This window comes from Amblyraja radiata, chromosome 13 (genome assembly GCF_010909765.2).
Source record: "Amblyraja radiata isolate CabotCenter1 chromosome 13, sAmbRad1.1.pri, whole genome shotgun sequence".
Lineage (NCBI taxonomy): Eukaryota > Metazoa > Chordata > Chondrichthyes > Rajiformes > Rajidae > Amblyraja > Amblyraja radiata.
This window is the reverse complement of record NC_045968.1, coordinates 19,465,208-19,483,139: the sequence shown is the minus strand read 5'-3', so window position 1 is coordinate 19,483,139 and position 17,932 is coordinate 19,465,208. Positions and strand designations below refer to the sequence as shown.

The 17,932-nt window shown below is 41.6% G+C and overlaps 1 protein-coding gene across 2 annotated transcripts in view; it reads left to right on the top strand.

The window, feature by feature from the left end:
- Window positions 1–17,932, top strand: part of ppp2r3a (protein phosphatase 2 regulatory subunit B''alpha) — a 292,844-nt gene that overhangs the window by 204,924 nt on the left and 69,988 nt on the right. The window lies entirely within an intron of this gene.

Genomic DNA, 17,932 nt, shown 5'->3' with positions numbered 1-17,932 from the left:
GATAGGATAGGATAGGATAGGATAGGATAGGATAGGATAGGATAGGATAGGATAGGATAGGATAGGATAGGATAGGATAGGATAGGATAGGATCAGAGGGTCCAATACAGGCTAAATGGACTAGCTCAGGAAGGCACCTTGATCAGCCTGGACAAGTTGGGCTGAAAAACCTGTTTCCATGCTGTGTGACTCCAGACTCTACAGTATTTGATATAGCAGGAATGTTTTCAGCATGAAACTCCAATGGTTAATGTAAACTTTGGTCATTTCCCATACATTAGAAACACTCAACAGCTATTTCTAATTGGATCTGCGTAAATCAGAAAAGGATTAGGTTCTGTGTTCAAAAGGGAACTGCAGATGCTGGAATATCGAAGGTACACAAAATTGCTGGAGGAACTCAGCGGGTGCAGCAGCATCTATGGAGCGAAGGAAATAGGCGACGTTTCGGGCCGAAACCCTTCTTCAGACTTCTGAAGAAGGGTTTCGGCCCGAAACGTCGCCTATTTCCTTCGCTCCATAGATGCTGCTGCACCCGCTGAGTTCCTCCAGCAATTTTGTGTACCTAAGGATTAGGTTCTACTTGCTGAATGAGGAATACATTGACAGGGTGAAATTTACTTAAGGTTTAACGATATTTGAAAACTTCAATGAACCTTATTGGTTTAGATTTAGTTTTACCTAGTTTAATCACCAGGGCTTTTTTCCTTCCCCACATTTGTCTTCTGATATTTTTAAAACCAATATTAATATTTCCAGGCTTTGTATTTCACACAGTCTAATTACTTCTCAGTTTCTTCTCATTCTGTCACCATCCTGCTATCGAGTAGACAACAGCTCCCAAAATATCCATGGCCATTAATTTATTTTCTGCTCCCGTGTGAACTCTTTTATGATGGAACTGCTAAGGGTGCAAAAATAAAAGGACGATACCAGGACTCAAGGGCATGTGTTATAAGGAGAGGCTGGATAGACTGGGATAATTTTCCTTGGAATGGTGACCTCTTATGGAAAGGTATGCAAAATCTTGAAAGGCATAGATAAGTTGCATGATCACATTCTTTTTCACAGGGTTGAGTAGTCCAGAACTAGAGACCATAGGTTTAAGTTGAGAGGAGAAACATTGAGAAGAGACCCCGGGCCAATTTCTTCACACAGAGGGTTGTGCATACATGGAAGGACCTGTCAGAGATTTGCTGCAGAGGCAGCACAGTGGCAAGGTTTAAATGTCAATTAGACAGCATGGCGTCGGAGACGACACCGGGTTCAGAAGTGACCGCACCGACACTCACAGTAGGGCGAACTCACGTGATTTATTCTATTAACAGTTGTAAGAAAGTCCAGGACCACATGGGGGCGCTGCCCCTCACCAGCAGATCACACGTGCAATGATGCTGCCGACCTCAGGCTTGTCCCGGCAGCTTAGTCCTGATCTTCGAAGGAGGAGGATGGAATTGTGTTATTGTTTCTTTAGCAGCTGTTGGGATTTTACTTGGCGTATATATGGGAAGGATTAACTCCAAACTGCAGCAGTAAATGCCAACAATTTATCATTAAATTGCCAGCTGGGGTGGCAAGGAGAGATGGCATTTGAGGCAGTCAGAGCACTCTGCACTGCCTCTCACTCAGGGGTTATGTGAGACTGTGGACTGTTGTCACAAATCCATCAGTGAGATTAGTCACAGAGCACAGATAAACTGTTGTGACACCTTCATATGTGGTTGATATTCCCGCCAGCCTTGTCTTGTGGGTTTGTGTAAAGTTTTGTAGTCTTCGCAGTCATGAATAAAAATCTTACTCATGGTGTGTAGCCGACACCCTCACTCCTGCCCCTTCCTGAGGACAACCATTGCCATGACCCAACTACACCCCCCCACCCAAGGTCAACTCCCCACCTTCCATTTCCACACATTGCCCCTCACCCAATCCAAACCCAAAGTCCTCCCATCAACCCACCTTTCCAAAACTCTAGATCCAACTCCCATCTCTACCTGCAACCCTCCTCCTCCATACTCCAGTCACCACACAGTTACTTCACCCATCACCACAATCCCCTTCCATTGGCAGCCTAGCACACACTCCACCACCATGCCAGCCTCTACCCCTGTATCCACACACTCCCCCGTAACCCCATCTCCACCTCCTACCCCAACCAACCCTGTTCCTAGCCTTGAACACTATTCCCTATTAGCCCAGCCCCTCGTGTAACCCCTGCAACTTTCTAATGTCCCAGTCACCACACATTACTGATCTTCCCAGCTTTCATCCTTAACCCTCTCCAGCCTTCATCCCCCAATACCTAATATTAAAACTAATATTAATAGTTCCAGGCTCTGTATTTCACACAGTCTGATTACTTCTCAGTTTCTTCTCATTCTGTCACAATCCTGCTGTCGAGTAGCCAACAGCTCCCAAAATATCCCTGGCCATTAATTTATTTTCTGCCCCTGTGTAAGCCTCTTTTATGATGGAGCTGCTAAGGTTGCAAAAACAAAGGAGGATACCAGGACTCAAGGGCTGGAGAGGCTGGATAGACTGGGACTATTTCCCTTAGAATGGTGACCTCTTATGTAGAGGTATGCAGCTTTCATCCCCCCCATACCCGGACACTTCCTCCCTAACAATCCAACCCCCGCCCGCACCCCTCTTTCAGCCACACCATCCCCTCCCATTCTCTAACCCTATTCTCTATCTCAATCTTTACAGTCCCCCTTCACTCTCCCCCTCCATCTCAGGCAATTTCCTTTTCCTTTGGCACACTTCTCAAACATTAGCCTCCTACTGTTGGTTGGCAATGTAATTAGTTCATTTTCTTAGTTAGCAATTAATCTTGTTAAATGTTTTCATTCACTAACCAAGCCATATTGCTGTTTTGTAATGTTAACGATGTTGGTAATGTTATCTCTCATTATATTATAATGTGAAATAATAATGTTAGCGTTTTCTCAGTTAATAAACAAATCCACTCAATGCCATATTTTTTCAACCATAAATTTTACACCATGAGTTTGCATCAGTGTTAACATTTGAACTTCGCTTTTCAATTCATAACCAAATTATTCAAGGGTTGTAAATCTTTCTTGAGGGTCTGAAAGCTCTTGTCTACACCTTAGGCAAAAAGGATTAACAGGTAGGTAGGTATATTAACCTTTGTGTTCAAAACCAGGATTGCTGCAAACTAAATCTGTGTCTCCATCCAGTGGTGATAGTTTGAATAACATCAGAGCATATAAATTCTTCATCAAAAATCTTCCTTAGTCGAAACCCAGAATACAAGTCTGACGCAAAAGGCTGGAGTAATTCAGCGGGTCAGGCAGCATCTCTGGAGAAAAGGAATAGGTGACGTTTCGGGTCGAGACCCTTCATCAGAGAGCTGGCATAGGTCGTTTGGGCCTGCAAAGCTGTTCGACTTTCATTATGATCGGGGCTGACCCTGTATATCAATAACGTAACCTTGCTCTCTCCCCAGACCACTCGTTGAAGAGTCAAGGGAGTCAAGGGGTTTAATTGTCATGTGCACTGGGAATGGAACAATGAAATCCTTACTTGCTGCAGCTTAAAAGCCCGTTAGCGTAATAACACAACAAATAAATATACAATGATCAATAATAAAATAAATTATCAGTAATACCAGCAAACCAGACCATAATTGTGCAAACCAAAGTATGTAGTGCAACCAAACCAAAGTCCATAATAGATTATTGCTGACATTGGGCAATGGTTAGGGTTGTGCAATGTGGATCAAGATCAGGATGGTTGATGGATAGAAGCTGTTCTTTAACTTGGAGGTCCTGGTTCTCAGGCTCCTGTAACATCTTCATAGTGGTAGGAGCGACATGAGAGCCTGGCCAAGGTGGTCAGGGTTTTGATGATATTTGCTTCCTTTTTGATGCACTGCTTCCTGTAGATTCCTCCGATGGTGGGGAGATCAATCACTGTGATGGACTAGGCAATGTCCACGACTTTCTGCAGCCTCCTTCATTCCTGGGCATTCGAGTTACCAAACCACGCTGTGATGCAACCAGTCAGCAAGCTCTCTACCCTACACCTTCGTAGAAGTTCGATAGTGTGTTCAGCAACATGCCGAATCTCCTCTATCTTCTAAGATATTAATGAGCTATCCTTGTGATTGCATCAATGTGCTGGGCTCAGGAAAGATCTTCAGAAATATGCATGGCCAGGAACTTAAAATTGTTGACTCACTCCATTGCCATCCCATCAATGAAGATAGATTCACGGAGCTTCATCTTTCCCATCCTGAAGTCACCATTCATCTCCTTGGTCTTGCTCATGTTAAGAGTAAGATTGTTCTTCTGGCACCATTCAATCAGATTATGAATCTCCCTTCTGTACTCTGACTCATCATTACCCATTGTTCATCCAACAATAGTGTTATCATCAGTAAATTTAAAGATGGTGTTGGATCGGAGTCTATCTACACCATCATGTGTGTGGAGTGTACAGCAGCAGTATAAGCGCACAATATTGATGGGCTTTGTTTCTCCAAAGATTACCTCCAAGTGTCCTGTTATATCCTTTAAAAAATATTCCAGCATTTTACAGTCTGTAGACCATATTTTCTCATTGCTCCCTTTTAAAATATTAAAACTTCAGTAACTGTTCCATAATTTATTGAAATTTCAATATTAAAACCAATATACGCACTATTTCCATAGCAACCCCTTTTAATACTCTGGAATGCCTGTGATGTGGATTATCAGGCCCAGAGGATTTATCGGCTGGCAACGATTTTTTTAAAGGACTTATTTCCTTTTATTCATCCTTTGGTCCCCCAGCATTCCTGGGAAGATATCTGTGCTCTTTTGTAATGACAGGACCAATGTATTTGTTTTATTGCTCAGCAATTTATTTGTTCCTCGTTATCCATCTGTCGATAAGGGGCCTACATTTGGCTTCACAAATCTTTTCCATTTTAAGCACTTGCAGAAGCTTTCACAATATCTTTTTGTGTTCCATGCAAGTTTATCCTACTGCTCTTATTTGTGTTCTCTTAATCAATCTCTTTTCTGCTGAATTCTTACCTGCTTCCAATTTCAGGCTTAATACTTTTTTCCTGGGACGTTAATGTGACTCTTCTTCGAACCTGACAATATCCTTGCATTGACTTCTCAGCCATTTAGGGTCACCTTTACTTTTGTGTTTGTGCTAGAAAGGAATGTATAATGGTTGCAGTTCCTGTGTTTGTTCTTTAAGTGTAAAGTGAAAAGTTAGGAACAGGGGAACGGTATCCTCTTTCTGTCTGGGAAGGAGGGAGAGTGAGAGCAGAACTATGGGACACAGAGGGAGTTGCAGGTGAGGGATCCATCAATGCTGTACAGCAGAAGGGAAAGCAAGCTTACTGAAGAAAGTTGTTGAGCCAGGAACTATTGCAACATTTACGAAGCAATTAGACAGGTACATGGATTGGACAGGTTTGGAGGGATATATAGGCCAAATGCAGGCAAGTGGGACTAGTGTAGATGGGGCATGTTGGTCAGTGTGGGCAAGTTGGGCCAAAGGGCCTGTTTCCACACTGTATGACTCTATGACTATGACTAAAGAGGACATCTCGGAAGTCATAAAACGGAAAGCCTCATCTTTGCACCAGATACGGCGGATACGTAGAAATTGAGAGTGGGGGGATAGCATCTTTGCATGAGGCAGGGTGGAAACAAGTGTAGTCCAGATAACTGTGGGAATCTGTAGTTGATGTCAGTCTACAGTCTGTTGCCTGTGATGGATGCAGAGAGATCAAGAAAGAGGTGTCAGCAATACCCAAAAAGGCCACTGTGAATCCTTCAGATGTGAGAATTGTTCTGTCAAAACTCATTACTCAGTCAGCTTAGTAAATGTGTGCAGAGGTCACGGTGGTGCCCGTTCCACACTTTTGATGCCTACTCCTATTAATGTCAGTGGCTCCTGTTTCCTGCTCTGATACAGCAAGTCCGCAGCAGGCCAACATATCACACATAATAATTTGTATATTAAGCATCACATAATATCAGTAAGTGCTTAAATTTGATTCTGAGTGTTTATAGAGGTTTCCTCAAGATATCAATTAAGGAACTTGGTACTGTTGAGATGACCTTGTAAATGGAAAATAAGCCGACAGAGGTGACATTGATCTTGGCCATTAATAAATCATTAGAATGGTTTTGTATACTTCCTAAATCACGCTCACTCCTCGGCCACAAGTGATTGTTATTTACCATTGGTTAAGCCATATTTATGATTTATAATTTATGATTGCTCCTTTTGGGAACCCAAGGACAATTTCTGCTCCTGATTGCAAAATTATTTTCGATAATAACAAATTCAGTTATGTTAATTGAATGTCCTAAGTTCTGATGGAAAAATATTTTGAATAATGCTCAGCATAATTTTTTTTTAATGTTCTTGCATGAAATTCTCTTGCCCCACCTGTTAATGCTTAGTCAATTTCCTCATTGCCCATATCCCTCAATAATGTTCATATCTAAATATTTATCGAGTCAACAATATATGTTTATGTAGCATTTTTGACATCTCATGTCACTTCATAGGAATCATTATGAAACAACATTTGGCATAAAGTCACATTATGAAATAGTGATATTAATATCTGAAAGGTAGGCTTTGGGAGCAATGTTAAAGAATTTTAAAAAATTGTAAGATGGAGGTGTTTGCAGATTGAGGGCTTTTCCAGAGCTTAGATGTTTGACAGCTGAAAGTTTTGCTGCCTATGCTGCCGCAATTGAATTGGGGCATGATATTATTGTGTATCCAAGTTTTCACTGCATCTCGGCACACGTGACAATAAACTATACTCAAACTCTTTACAATGTCAAAGAGGTTAATTTGGCCCATCACTTTTTTGCCAGCTCATTTCCCATTTCTTACTGATATTCATTATAACTTACTCCCCACATTCCCATCTATCTCACATTTCCACCTCTCACCAGTATACTAGGCTATTCTACAGTAGCTAATACACCGACCATTCAAAATATCTGTAGGAATGTTGGGAGGAAACTAGAGTATCTGCTCGGTCATAGGGAGAAGGTAGAACCTTTATATAGACACAAGCTGTGATCAGGATTGAACCTGATTTGCTGAAACAATTGAGGCAGCAACTCTGCGGCGTACTCCATTATGTAGCCCTGATATGTCAAAGTGTTATTACAACTGGAACAAGTTGCAGAGACTGGATGTGAAACTCAGCATGAAAATATTAAAATCGATGCGTTTTTCAATCAAAAAGCAGGGAATGTCTATATGCACAGGGCAGCAGGTGAATGGGACTGTCAGTGAGCTAGATTTGAAGCAGCAGAGATGCTGCCAGGTTTGGAGAGGATGGAATGAGGGGATGCCAAGGACACTGGAATAATCATTCTTGAGGTTTTAAAATCATGCATGGAGTTCTCAGCAGCAGATAGACAGGACAAGGCAAAGTTTAGGGTGAATGAATGCATAGAGTCTTTTTCCCAGCGTAGGAGAATGAAGAACTAGAAGACATAGGTTTACAGTGAGAGGGAATTGATTTAATAGGAACCTGAATGGCAACCTTTCCTCACAGATGGTGGCGGGTATATGGGACGAACAAGCCATTGGGAGTGGTGGAGGCAGACACAAGAACAATATTTAAAACACATTTGGACATATGTATGCATAGGGAAGGTTTAATGGGATATGGGCCAAACATGGACAAATGGGACTAGCCTAATTAGACAGGTCATCTTGATGGGCATAGACGTTTGGTCGATGGGTCTGTTTCTGTGCTGACTGGCTCTATGGCTCCAGGTCAGGTGGTGATACAAAGCTACAAATATTGATGATAATGATGGTGCAGATCCGTGGCTCAGAGTTTATCTTTCAAACAGTTAATGTAATGTAAAGGTTGCAGTCTTGTTCACTGGATCATAGTATATGATGGAGAGCAAGGACAATTGGTCTTGGTATTTGTATTGGTCTTTTATTGTCACGTGTACCAAGATACAGTGAAAAACGTTGTTTTGCGGGTTCTCCAGGCATATCAGATATACACGAGTACAATCAGGTAATGTAAAAGAAAAATAAACAGAGTGCAGAATACAATATTACAGAGAAATTTCCGACTTTTAAAAAAATGCAAGGACTGCAATGAAGTAAATTGGAAGTTCAGAAATGGATCCTTAACATATGAGATGTTCTTTGAAGAGTCTAATAATAGCTGGGAAGAGGCTATTCTTGAATTTGGTTGTACATGCTATGGAGCAATTGTAATTTCTTCTGAGCGGGAGAGGAGAGAAGAGAGAATGACTGGGATGTGAGTGGTACTTGATTGTGTTAGCTGCTTTCCCGAGGCAGTGAAAAGAATAGATGGAGTTGATGGGTAAGAAGCTGGTTTGAATGATGGACTGGGCTGCGTTCACAACTTTCTGCAAGTACTTGCGGTCTAGGGCAGTGGTGCTGCCGTACCAATGGTACATTCTCAATGGTTGATTTTGTGTCTTCTGCCCAATCCAATGTCCTTCAGGATTGGCTATGGAATGAAAGCATAGGAGGCCACCAACCAGGTGCTGTAAACGTGATTCATAAGAATTTCACTGTTCCGTTTTCAGTATATATAAGAATTAAGCACTTAGTATAGATGTGTACTTGATGGTCGACATGAACATAAACGTCAAAGGACAAAATTAGCAAAGATGTGGCATAACGAGCATGATAGAAGAACGTTGGGTGAGTTTTGGAAGAGCCAGCAATGTGAATGTGTCTGAGTATCTCCTTTTGTGTTGTGCATAAGACTATTACAAGCTACTAATACCCAGAAAATAAACGTGAGAGACACATTTTGTCCAATGACTGGCGCAATGTTGTAATATCTCTAAATGGGCAACATTTTCCTGCTCTAGTCAAATAAATATAATTAACTCATAAATTACCAGCAATGTTAAGTCGGATGCTAATTGAATGATTGGTATTCAGTAGTTGAATGCAGTTTTTAAACAGGGCAGCAGGTGGGGTGCAAGTGCTCCATTGTAGCAGCTTCCTGTGTGGTGAGGCCGTGACCAACAACAGGCTTCATTCACCAAACCCATCCACACAGAGTGTCACCATATTGAGCCTCGGGGCCCACAGAGGGCCACCTCTCACACGTCATTTGTTTCTGCCAAAGAAAAAGACAAAGTGCTGGAGTATCTCAGCGGGTCAGGCAGCACCTTTGGTGAAATATGGAAGGGCGATGTTTCAGGTTGGGACCCAACTTCATACTGACTGTAGTTGAGGAGAGAAAGCTGGAAAGGAGGTGGGGTTGGGACCAAGCCTGACATGTGATATGTGGTCACATGTGACAATAAAGTATTCCTATTCCTTTTCCTAATCTGTTAACTCCTCTACCCATAGGGACCATATCCTCCAGTAGTATCCCAGTGGTAGAACTCCAGGACCATGAGCCACCGCATCCAGACTGATATCCAGACTGATATCCAGGGCAGTGCACTGTAGGTTTCTGTCTTTCAGTCCACTCTCAAGATGGAAATAAAAGATCCTGCAGATTTTTTAAGAAACGCATGTGAGCTCATTCCAGTCAACGGGCCAATATTTATTCCTCTTTTAACATCATTAAAATAAAGCTTCTCTAGTTGTGTGTTGCATTTGAAGGAGTTTGCTCAGTTTGACATTTACTTGACTGTAACAGTGGCCAGACATGTTTAATCAGTTATGAAGATTGTACACATTCTTTCTTACAATGTGGATGCAATCGGCTGCTTTGATTTTGTTATTCCCCTCAGGTCCTCATCCAATTCCCTAATTTTTCCAGCATTCTCACAAGCAGAGATCCAGATTATAACAGTCTGTTCAAAATGTCCCAGCAGGTATATTTTACACATCTCCTTAACTCTGCATTTTCTCTTCCCGGAACCATATGCTGCCGGAGCAGTTTCCCATTATCCACTCTGTCAAAACCTCAACCTCTACCAAACTGTGGGCGGCACAGTAGTGCAAGGGTAGAGCTGTTGTCTCACAGCGCCAGAGACCCTGGTTCGATCCTGACCTCTGGTGCTGTCTGTGTGGAGTTTGTACGTACTCCCTGTGACCATGTTTTCTCCGGGTCGTCCGGTTTCCTCCCAAATTCCAAACACGGTTTCCTCCCAAATTCCAAACATGTGCAGGTTTGTGTCTCAATAGGTTCTGTGAAAATTGCCACTAGTGTGTAGGATGCGTACGTGTCTATAACAGAACTAGTGTCCAGTTGATTGATGGCCGTCGTGGACCTAGTGGGCCGAAGGGCGTTACCACACTGTATCTACAAACTAAAACTAGTAAATCCTCTTAGCACCTTTTAACATGTATTCGACAATGTGGTGTATAGAACTGGAATCAATACTATAGTTGTGGTGTAACCAGTATAATCAGATCAGAGTCATGAGGGTCAGCCTGATGAAGGTCCGTCTGAAGAAGGGTTTCGGCCCGAAACGTTGCCTATTTCCTTCGGTCCATAGATGCTGCCGCCCCCACTGAGTTTCTCCAGCAATTTTGTCCACCTCAGAGTGATGAGGCCAGGAGGAGAATGAAAACAGGAATGCAATTTTTAAATCGTGGCTTGCTTAATCGAAAGCCCATGAGGGTCAGCGAGCACAAGAGGCGACAATGAGTTGGATGGTCCACTTCGACACTGGCAGCAGAGTTTTAGATTATCTCATATTTATTGAAGCCAGAAGATGAGTAGCCAGCATAGGGTGCATTGTATTGGTATTTGCTAGAGGGGAAAAAGCCACAGCAGCAGATGAGCCAAGACAAGAGTGAGAGCCAAGATGAGAGCCAGAGGACATCGGTTTAAGGTGAGGGGGGAAAGATTTAATGGGAACCGGAGAGGGTAACTTTTTCACATAAAGTGGTGGTGGGTGTATGGAACGAGCTGCCGGAAGAGGTAGTGAAGGCATGTACCATCGCAATGTTTAAGAAACATTTAGACAGGTATATGGATAGGACAGGTTTAGAAAGTTATAGGGGCAAATGCAGGCAGGTGGGACTAGCGTAGATGGGACATGTTGGGTCGGTGTGGGCAAGTTGAGGCGAAGGGCCTGTTTCCATGCTGTTCGATTGATACCATTATCGGACAACATTACTGAGGTGGAATAGGTGGCCTTAGTGATAGCACAGATATGTGATCGGCAGGTCAAAGAGTCAATTATAATCCTTTTCAATAGCCATGTTTGATCTCTAACATTTGCCAGGGAGAATGATGAGAAAGCATCTGGAGAACATAGTTTGCAGCAGGGAATTGAGGTAATAATTAGTTGATGGAAATTTAAGGAGTTTAGAGTTAATGTGGCCAGTTATTGTCCACACAGGCTAACTATTTCCCTCTAGTTCTGACCTATTTAGTAGACTCCACTGTCACCGCTCTATGTGGATGTACATTAATTTGCCTTGATCATTAGGTTTGGATATGCTTCCCCTAACCTCTGCCTCTCAACTCTCTTGGCATTTATAACCAAAGGGGTGGGAGTGCATTAATTATACATTCAATTCGAAGAAGACATAGAAAGCTACCTAAAAATAGTGGAAAACACACAAAGAGTGGAAGAAAATTAGCAATATATTTTTTTGTAAAGTTGGATTGGAGAATTAATGGAATGAAAGCCAATAAATTCCTCGGACCTAATATCCCGCATCCCAAGAGTTTGAAATAGATAGCTATGGAAGATCTTTCCTGGTCCGAGAACACTAATGCAATCATCAAAAAAGCACATCAGCGCCTCTACTTCCTGAGAAGATTACGGAGAGTCGGATTGTCAAGGAAGACTCTCTCTAACTTCTACAGGTGCACAGTCGAGAGCATGCTGACCGGTTGCATCGTGGCTTGGTTCGGCAATTTGAGCGCCCTGGAAAGGAAAGGACTACAAAAAGTAGTAAACACTGCCCAGTCCATCATCGGCTCTGACCTTCCTTCCATTGAGGGGATTTATCGCAGTCGCTGCCTCAAAAAGGCTGGTAGTATCATCAAAGACCCACACCATCCTGGCCACACACTCATCTCCCTGCTACCTTCAGGTAGAAGGTACAGGAGCCTGAAGACTGCAACAACCAGGTTCAGGAATAGTTACGACCCCTCAGCCATCAGGCTATTAAACCTGGCTCGGACAAAACTCTGATTATTACCAACCACTTTCTGTTATTTGCACTATCAGTTTATTTATTCATGTGTGTATATATTTATATCATGGTATGTGGACACATTTATCTGTTTTGTAGTAAATGCCTACTATTTTCTGTGTGCTTAAGCAAAGCAAGAATTTCATTGTCCTATACAGGGACACATGACAATAAACTCACTTGAACTTGAACTTGATGAATGTTCTGGTTCTTAAGCTACAGATTCCACAACTGCTTCCACAGATGAGAAGATAACAAATGTACTCCCACTAGGAAGAAGGAGGAAAACAGAGGGGATTGATGAAGATATTGTCAGTCTATGTGAATAGGGGAAGACAAGCAGAAGGAATATTACGTGCAGAATTGTAAGGTGATTCACTTTGGTAGAAAAAATCAAAAGTATAAAAGGTGCATGCAAGTGTCTCCACACGCACTGAGCTGTCAAAATATAGGTGTTGCTGGACAGAAGGAGGCTGTAAACAAGTTCTAAAAAATGTGACACATGACAAAGTCTTGGGAGTATTGACATTCTTCTTTTAAGTTCATTAGTAGATAGAGAAGACATTTTCCTTTCAGCAACAACCAACAGCCTGCTGTGTTGAAAGTGCATGTCCTTGTCACTTTGCTGAAGGAAATTTTGCGCCTCCCTTCATAGGTCAACTTTGCCTGCTGGCCGCATTCAACTTCCTTAAATACTTCCTAGGTTAAGTATGGCTGGCAGAACAGATCGCGCATGTCGATTTGTAACGTGCAACCTTTGTTCAAAGTATAAACACAACAGCTAATGATTTTGAACACGGCTGATTAAAAACCCCTTCATTTCTCCAACTGCTAACATAATTTTACCAGCATGACCACATTACTAAGCTAATGTAGTCATGATAGTAAAATTGATTTTAAAGTTGAAAAATCTGAAGCATAGGATGGGTTATTCATATTGGGGTTTGTTTGCGGGATTTTGTAAGAATTTTATCCCCGGCCTGTAGAAGTGCATCGTGTTTCCCCTCCTGTGATGTAGAATTTGCTCTGGAATGTATGCAGGGAAGGCAACATGCATCAGACCGCACTGTTTAACCAACAGCTGTTAGAAGTGCTCTTGGTATTTATAACCAAGGGGGTGGGAGTGCATTCATTATCCAGAAAGAAATTCTAAAAAGGAACGTTAATATGCTAACTGAAATAAGTCACTCATCATGAATGAAAATCCTTTACATTTATGTGTATGAATTGATCAAAAAATTCCCCCCAAAATGTGGAGGGAGAATTTTTCAATACGTTAGTATTGAAAAACATGCTAAGTTATATAATATCCAAGTGAACCGCCCATCAGCATTGGACAGGCCTTTGGCCTTTCCGCATAATATGAGAAACAGATGCTAGGTACGTAGGTCATTTGGTTGACTTTAAGATTGCAATCTGTGCTGTTGAAATTTTACACTGACTCCACAAGCATGCTGGATTCTATTATACCTGTTGCTAGGGATTTACTTGAACTGGCACAGTCTAAAACTCATATTGCAGCCAAATCATGTGATGTATTGCTTTCTCTGCAAGCACTGTGTACCAAACTTAGTCTAATCAAAATATTTAATCTGATGAAACGGTTTTAAGAAATTGATATTTAAATAAGCTCAAGGTGTTGAAGTAAGAAGATGGCACAGTGGCGCAACGGTAGAGTTGCTGCCTTACAGTGCCAGAGACCCGGGTTCGATCCTGACTACAAGTGCTGTCTGTACGGAGTTTGTACGTTCTCCCTGGGACCACATGGGTTTTCTCCTGGTGTTCAGGTTTCCTCCCACACTCCAAAGACGTACAGGTTTGGAGGTTAATTGGCTCAGGTAAAATTGTAAATTGTGTAGGATAGTGCTTGGGGTTCATTGGTCAGCGCGGACATGGTGGGCCGAAGGGCCTTTTTCCGCACTGTATCTCTATAGCCTAAACTCTCAAGTCTAAAAGATGAAGCACAAAATAAAACCTTTCGAAGCTTTTCCTCATATCTCCTCAATTCATATTGTATCTTTGTGCTATGTCTATAATGGTCACAACCAATATCAGAAAACTTTACAGTTTAATGGTTATCCATATGATCAATTGACAACCCCGTTATTATTTTAATTTGTGATTACCAAGAAGGCAGAGGAGAAACTGGATAGAGCCTGCTCTGCTTTCTCATCTGTTAGAAGAATCAATAGGCTGTTTTCATTACCAGTGTCATATAAGCATACAGGAAACTGGCCAAATCTGTCAATGAATTATTACCACCCTGAATAACGAATTATTGCAACTGAACTGGAGGGTTCAGAATATATATTTATATATTTTAATATAATTTTACAATAAATTGTGCGTCTTTAACAGGTGATGTAAAGCAGAGAAGTGCCAGATATTATACCAGTCATCTGTAGCTCATCTATAAAAGGCTATTTCCTTGAAACCATTGTGGTTTAGCACTCCTGTGTGTTTCTGGCCCATAAAAGAAAGCTTTTACCAGCAGGAATTTCCAAACTTTTGGTGCTTTTGTTCAATTTCCTTGCATCTGTACTTAATTACTAATTAAAAAATACTTAGCTATGAAACTCTTATCACATAGCATACTGTTTTTATGTACCATATGGTCGAATTTTACTGCGATTAGGGGTTCTGTGCATGAACAATGTAGCTTGTAAATCAAAGCCCCTAAAAGCATGATGCTTTTCCACATGGAGGTTGCAGTAACCGTGTCAATTAGAACGCAAAGCACGATTAACATCACTGCTTATTACGATGCAAAACGTTCTTTGCAAATGGTGCATGCCTCTGACACAGAAACAGCTTTGATTGGAAGCTAAAGGCTTGCTCCTTGTTCCCGAAAGGACTCGTTCCTCTTAGCTGCATTGTTTCAACATTTGCTTCTGCATGAATAAGCATTTCCAGGCATTTTTAAAAAACCCATTGCTTTTGAACAATTTCCAGCTGCTATCTAGTTCAGACTGAAGTCTTTCCCCAAAATTACTGCTTAATGTCAGATGCAGGGTAGTTTGTCCTGATGTAGCAAACTCAGATGTCCACAAATGCAACATAGGCTTCACCAGCGGTTCAGGAAGCTGCTCAGCACTGGCTTCTCAAAGGCAATCAGAGGTAGGCACTAAATGTTGGCTACCTATCGATAATCACAAGCTGTAAATAAATAGAAATATATCATCTCTGGTTCTCTTGCCATTCGCCTTATATCTGAGTCAAACGGCTATTAGACGTTCAGCCATGTAGAAAGTTTCTCTTTCATTTTCGAGTATTACTCACCTGCATCAAATCTCTTCAGCGTTTTCAGCCATAGAGCCATACAGCACGTAAATACCAACTATCCTCACAATGCCACAGATAGCTCTGGAGGCCAAGTCGATGGATATTTTTAAGGTGGAGATTGCCAAAAAAAATTATTAGTAAGGGTGTAAGGGATTATGGGACAAAGGCAGGAGAATGGGGTTGAGAGGGAAAGATAAATCAGCCACGATTGAATGGCAGAGTAAACTTGATGGGTCAAATGACCTTATTCTGCTCCAAAAACTTATGAACTAATGGGTGATCCTCATACTGGTGAAATTCTCATGGAATTATATGTATACCTTATTTTAACCCTTCATGTAATCCAGCTGGTGTCTAACATAATTTAGGACAACTTCTATGCCACTATTTATCTAAAAGGGATTCAATATATGCTGTATTAACTGCTCTGGTCACCTCTGCTGCCATTTTCGGAAAACATCCAATCACACCCACACCTTCCTGCCATTGCAACTTCTGTATAGTCAAGGGCCAAGGTAAGAGTGTTTAATTGTCACCTGCACCTAGAATAGAGCATTGCTTGCTGTAGCTTTCCAAGCATATTAACACAAGAAGACAACATACACCTGCAAAGGTCTGATTGAGTATTTGGTGACATAAACCAATGGCAGTGCTGGGAATGCATCACCGGACTTTGACATGACCGCTGCAAGTAATAATGGCTGGAGTTTACCCAGAATCATTTAAAAGAGAAGGCCTATTAAACCATCAGCTCAAAAATTGTCATCCAATTAAATACACATCCATATCTTTTTCTGTGCCCTGGATTTTTAAAAATAAATAAAATGTCTATCCAATTCCATTTTGAAAATTAAAGTTGAATCTGGTTTCATGGCTCTTTTTGGTGTTGTGGTTCAAATTGTGACAATGCATGTGATGTGAAGTATTCAACCTCATCCAACCTCTGGTGTTTCTCTCATTCACCTTAAATGTATGCCTTCTAGTGACCAACCTAGCTGCCAGCAAAAAGCATTTTTCCTCATGAGGGCAGCACAGTGGCGCAGATTTAGACCTACAGATTTAGACCTGTTGCCTTGCAGCACCAGAGTCCCGGGTTCGATCCTGACCACGGATGCTGTCTGTACGGAGTTTGTACATTCTCCCTGTGACTGAGTGGGTTTTCTGGTTTCCTCCCGCACTCCAAAAACCTACAGGTTTGTAGGTTAACTGGCTTTGGTGAAAGTGTAAATTGCCCCTCGTGTGTGTAGGATAGTGCTAATGTTCTGGGTGATCGTTGGTTGGCGCGGATTCGGTGAGCCGAAGGACCTATTTCCGTGCTGTATCTCTAAACTAAACTAAACTCATTTACGCCATCAAAGTACTTTGTGATTTTGAACGCCTTCAATAAATTTGCTCTAAATTTATTCTACTCGAAGAATAGAGGCCGTGGCCCTCACATAGCTGAAAGCTCTGGTCTCTGGTACCACACTGCTAAATTTACATTTCAGCTACACAGCTTAGTTGTATCAGTGTATGCGGGGGTGGGGGAAGTAGTTCTTCCCAGTACTACCAGAAGTCAGCAAGGCCAAAGTCCATCCTGAGGATAGTTTGTGTAACAAATAATCTTGTTCTGACTCCAGAGGCATTCCAGCGTTTCCTATTCTGTGGGAGTGTTTGTGAGATTCGGGTACATTACTTCAGCATAGCATATCCTGAATTGAGTTCATGTCAAATTCAGCCAAGTGCAGTGGTTATAATCTGAGCCCGATGAACAGTTAAAGAAATAATTCTGATAAGCTAATGAAACACTGAATTTTAGACCATCAAATTGAAAATGGAGCATAGGACAAATGGATTCTAGAATAGTTTATGGGAAAGCATGGTTGAGTAAGTCAAGTTTGAAAAGTACCTATTGAATGTAGTCTGGATAATATCCAGGTGTATACTTTCAACAATGCAGTGGCTTAACAACAGGCGATGTAACGTCACTAATTGTAGAAACTGAACTTTTTTATTCTCAGAGTTCTTTGTCCCCACAAGTTGAGTTACATTTTTGCAAATTAATTTACCTGGTCTTTATGTGAACCTTTCCAGAACCTGATAACAAATGTGTAGTGGTTGTCCATTTCACAAAGCTGTTCACAAAGGCCCGAAGGGAATGGAAGGACATAGCTGAGGCCAAACATATTGCTCCTTAGGAGTCCTGATGTGTTTGATATTCACCAAGCAGCTGTTGTTGATTGGTGGAGTAATTAGGGAATGAAGTGGAACTGAAATGTCATGACACTGTGCCAACAGCAAGTTTGGATGTTATTTATACATTGGGCTGGGGGTGCAATGGAGCAGTAGAGGGAGAGAGGGGAAGAAAGGGCGAGATATTGAACCGCTGGCTCCCACAGGGAATCAATTGTCGGTAAAAGAAAAAAAATTGAAAGCAATAGGCTCACCTGAACAGATCAATATCTGCAAAATAACAATTATCACAATTTTTCTTAACTTTTTTGAAGAAGTGTTTGGCTGTAATTTTGTTGTGATAAGTTCCACATGACTTCTC